The following is a 5454-nucleotide window of genomic DNA, read 5'->3' as shown; positions in this document are numbered from 1 at the left end:
ATTTGGAAAAAACATCTTTGCAGATACAATTAAGGACCTTCAGATGAGATTATCCTGGATTACCGAAGTGGGCCCTAAAGACGAGTGTCTTCACAGAGTGAGGCAAGGAGACAAGGAAACAGCCATGTGAAAACGAGGCAGAAGTTGAAGGGACACAGCTATCTATCGAGAAAAACCTGGGCCACCGGAAGCTGACGAAGCAAGGAAGGATTCTCCCCTTAGAGCCTTCAGAGGGAACACGGCCCTGCTGATATGTGACTTCGAATCTCTGATTTTCAGATTGGAGAGTGAACTTCTGTTATTTTGAGCCGCCTGGTTGGTGCTGGGTTGTTCTGGCAGCCCTAGAACGGAACGCATGGCCCTCGTGGTGCTTGCCTTGTGCCGGCCCCTGTGCTAAGTGCTTTGTCCTCATTTCCTCCTCTATTCAGGGCAAACCCTCCTTCCATGGGAGGTAACGCTTTCCCCCTGAACAGACTAAAGATTTAAATGCCTCACCCAAAGTCCCCTGAGGAAAGGTGGAGACTGAATTCAAATTCAGATCCAACTAACTCGGAGGCGCATGCTCATTCCACCATGCCTCTATTTCTGTATTTAATAAACTGTTTGTTTCTGAATCATTAAATAGGGTCTCATCCTGATGCCCAGTTTCTAGAATATCTGACAGCCAGAGCGCTTCATTTTTTAACACCTCCTCCTCTCGTGGAAGACACAATTATTTTCAGTAATGGTCATGATATGAAATGAATGTATTCCATTTATAGATGAAAATTTGCATTAACCAAACAAAATGGTTGCACTTCAGAGTTTGTATTGTTTCACTGTTTGATACATAGATATGTGTGTGCTTAGTCAAGTCTGACTGTAGCCCACCAGGCTCCTCTATCCATGGGATTCTCCAGGCAAGAATACTGGAGTGGGTTGCCATTTCCTTCTCTAAGAGATCTTCCCAACCCAGGGACTGAATCCCCGTCTCCTGAGTCTCCTGCAATGTCAGGTGGATTCTTTACCACTGAGTCACCTGGGAAGCCCCACTGTTTGATACTTAAGCATAAATAAAAATATCCAACGGTCACATCAAAGGACATAATTAAAAACCTAAATTTTGTTTCTCTGCTTACAATTATTGTGTTCCAACTGTTTCTTTCTAATCTACTGTTTAGATGCAGAAATATATAGTACCACAAGAGTTTAGTTCATGAGCTTAGCCTTCAGTGAGTGTGAAGGTCCTGGACGCAGGGGAATTTATTCTTGAAACAAATACGACTGTGCTCCAAGTGTCCAGGTGGGGCAGTATTAAGTGGAAGATTTCCAAATTAACTTCCATGCTGCTTACAATGGTCATGAAAAGCTATTTATACTTTGCAAAAATGAAACTCTATCAATGAAGCAACTCCCCACTTCCCCTCCCCAGCCTCTGGGACCCCCATTCTACTTTCAGTTACTATGAATCAGACCACTTTAGACACCTATCAGTGGAAGCATACAGTATTTGTATTTTTGTAACTGTCTTTTTTCATTCACCTGAAATGAAGAAAAATGGCTTTTAAAAAGATATGTAATGCAAATGAAGAAAACACATATATTATTAAAACAACACTAGGTTGGTTTTTATATAGGTTCATTTTTTAACACCTATATTTAATATAGGTTTTTTAACCTATATTTTTAACACAATATTTAATAAATTAAACCTATATTTAAAAATAATATAGGTTATTTAAAAATAATGCTATATTTAGGTCAATTAGAACTCACACTAAAAAATTATTTTTTGCAAGGAGTTGTTTTATTATTTACATTGCTTAGGGTTGCTGATACACAGTAATAAAATAATTAATATTATAAATAATAAAATAATACACAGTAATAATAAAAACATACCAAATTTAATCAGCACTATCGTCATATCTAAATTCTCTGGTTTGCCACCATCTTGCTTGCTCCTGGGACAGACTGCTCCCTGCCTTGAGGATGTCATTGCTGCAAAATGTGTCTGGGAGGGCCGCATGCAACAGCTTTACCTGCAGGCAAGAAGAGCTACCTATGCTCAGGTACTTCAGTTAAAGACTGAAAGTAGGGCTTTTTGATGATTGCAGGGCATCAGCCTTTGGGTTTCCATATACCTGCTGTGCCCTGCAATGAAACACTCAAAAGCTGCAGAAACTGCTCTGATTGCATTAGGGAGCTTACTTGGGAGTAAACTTCCAGAAGAGAAGCAATGTGAGCTGTGAAGACAACCCTCCCTTCCAATAAACAAACAAACAAAAAAAATTCTTTTCTGAAACCATACTCTTTTCCTTTAACTCATCTGACCTGATCCTATTAGTAGAGGGGAAAAGCCACAACTAACCACTCTGCTGATCCTCAAGTGAGCACAGAACCACTCTGCAGACTGGCTTTGCCATGTGGCCCAAGATGGTACATTCATTTCTCTGCCTATCTTTTCAGTGTCCTTTTAGAGTGATAAATGCAAACAGTGGTGATTCAGAGTGTTCCCAGAATGTTACCTCGTAACAAAAACAGGTGACCAGGCTACTGGAAGGCCACAGCCTCTTCTCAAAGAGTTTAGCTAAGGTGAAAACCACTTTTTCCTGCAAACTGAGCAGAGAGACTTTAACTCAGCCTAGCTACCATTTTGACCTAAGCTTCACTATTACCATTTCACTATGTAATCTTAGGCAAGTTATTTGACTTCCACAAAAATAACCATCCTTGGGGCTATTATGAGAATTAAAAGAGCAGAAGTTTCCGTGCTCAGTTGCTCAGTCATTTCCGACTCTTTGATCTCCATGGATGGTAGCCCACCAGGTTTCTCTGTTCATAGCATTTCCCAGGCAAGAAGACTGGAGTGGGTTGCCATTTCCTTCTCCAGGGGATCTTCCTGACCCAGGGACTGAGCCCACATCTTCTGTGTCTCCTGCATGGCCACGCTGATTCTTAAACCACTGAGCCATCTGGGAAGCCCTACTAAACAGTAAATAACATTAATAATAATACATTGCTGTCTTGTGTATCCAGTGAGGGCTTCCCTTGTGGCTCAGCTGGTAAAGAATCCACCTGCAATGTGAGAGACCTGGGTTTGATCCCTGAGTTGGGAAGAGCCCCTAAAGAAAGGAAAGGCTACCCATTCTAGTATTCTGGCCTGGAGAGGTTATGGGATACTGAATGCCTAATGGGAGGAATGGGTTAATATGAAGTCGGACAACTAAGCGTAGGAAGATGGTTAAGACATACCTCTGTTTCCACAGTTCTGCTGAATCAAACCTTGTTTACCCCAGCTTACTAAGGGATAAATGTGGAAGTGTTTGAATACTGCATAGGTATATAACCAAGTGTGAACCTTGCTGCTGAACCATGCAAAGGACACTGCTTGGCATGATTAACTAAGTTGTTCCTGTTAACTCATTGTGGCTCATTCCCAGATGAAATGAGCTACACCATCAGGGTTCTTGGTTGTGAACAATAAAAACAGGTTCTGATTAACTTAAGCAGAAGAATAAATTGGAATAGTTTGCTGAATCAGTGCAAAGCCTGAAAGACCAGGCTCAGTGAGTAACCAAGCGAAGGAGGCAAAGCCACAGCCCTGCCCCAGCAACAGTGTACCCAGGCGGCTACTATGCGCCCCCTGCCCCAGATAGCCACTGTCACACCACTGAACCAAAACACATACAGGACCTCCACCTGCTCCCGAAACTTTGTTTCAAACTCTCAAGATTCAGAGGTCTCGGATTTTAAAACTTACCTCAAAGCTATCATAATTAAAACAATGTGGCACCAATTATAAAAGCAAATATATAGCCTAAATATGCTTGTCTAATATGAGAGTCTGGATTATTAAGACTAATATGAGAGTCCAGAAATAAACCCTCACAAATATAGTCAAACTACTTTGACTAGGGTGCCAAGATCATTCATGGGGAATGGACAATCTTGAGGATAATGGGGAAAGGACAGTCTTTTCAACAAATGGTGCTGAGGAAACTTTAAATCCACAGGTAAAAAAATGAAACTGGACTCAACACATGTAAAATTTAACTTAAATGTCTAGATCTAAGGCCCAAAATTATAAAATTCTTAGAAGAAGAAAAAAAGGGCAAAATCTTCACAAGACTGGATTTGGCAATTATTTCTTGGATACTGCACCAAAAGCATAGGCAACAGAATTTTTAAAAATAGATAAATTGTATTCAAAAAGGAAGTTCAACAGTAAAAAAAAAAATCAATGCACAGAGAGAAAATACTTGCAAATCATATGAGATTAACATCTAGAATACACAGAGAACTCCTAACACAACAACAGAAAACACAAATCACCCATCTCAGAAATGGGCAAAGGCCTTGAACAGATATTTCTCCAAAGAAGATAAACAAATGGCCAATAAGCACACAAAGCTCAACATCACTAATCACCGAGAAATGCAAATCAAAACTAGGAGATACCACTTCACACCCATTAGGATAACTACTATAAATTTTTTTAAGAAAAACTAATGTTAATAAGAATGTGGAGAAATTAGAACTCTGCATTGTTGATAAGAAAATGGAAAAGCAGTGTGGAAAACAGTGTGGCAGTTCCTCAAAAAATTAAATACAGAATTATCATATGATGCAACAGTTCCACTTCTGGATATGTAATCAAAAGAATTCAAATCAGGATCTCAAAGAGATGTTTGTACATTCATATTCACTGAAGCATCATTGACAATAACTAAAACGTGGAAGCAACCCCAGTGTGCATCAACTACGATGTGTCAGCTCAAAAACTAGTCACAACCTAGAAGTTAAGAGTTATGTTTTATTTGGTGGGTATTTTTAGGACGTCAAGGCCTGAAGACAGCATTTCAAGTGACCCTGAAGGAACTTTTCCGAGGAGGTGAGGAGGAAGAGTCAGGTTACATAGAAGACTGCAATAAGTGGAAGGTAGTCTGAACATCACAGGATCATTCTTAATTAAGGGAAACCAGATTCAAGGGATTAGATCTGATCGAGTGTCTGAAGAACTACGGACAGAGGTTCGTGACATTGTAGAAGAGGCAGTGATCAAAACCAACCTCAAGGAAAAGAAATAAAAAAAGGCAAAATGGTTGTCTAAGGAGGCCTTACAAAGAGCTGAGATAAGAAGAGCAGTGAAAGGCAAAGGAAAAAAGGAAAGATATACCCATCCGAATGCAGAGTTCCAAAGAATAACAAGGAGAGACAAGAAAGCCTTCCTCAGAGATGAATGCAAAGAAACAGGAAAACAATAAAATGGGAAAGACTAGAGATCTCTTCAAGAAAATTAGATACCAAGGGAACATCTCATGCCAAGATGGGCTCAATAAAGGACAGAAATGGTATGGACCTAACAAAAGCAGTAGATATTAAGAAGAGGTGGCAAGAATACACAGAAGAACTAGACAAATAAGGTCTTAATGACCTAGATAACCAGGATGGGGATCACCCACCTAGAGCCAG

Source organism: Bubalus bubalis, chromosome 11 (assembly GCF_019923935.1).
Source record: "Bubalus bubalis isolate 160015118507 breed Murrah chromosome 11, NDDB_SH_1, whole genome shotgun sequence".
Classification (NCBI taxonomy): Eukaryota; Metazoa; Chordata; class Mammalia; order Artiodactyla; family Bovidae; genus Bubalus; species Bubalus bubalis.
The sequence above is the reverse complement of the archived record's forward strand: the minus strand, read 5'-3'. Positions refer to the sequence as shown.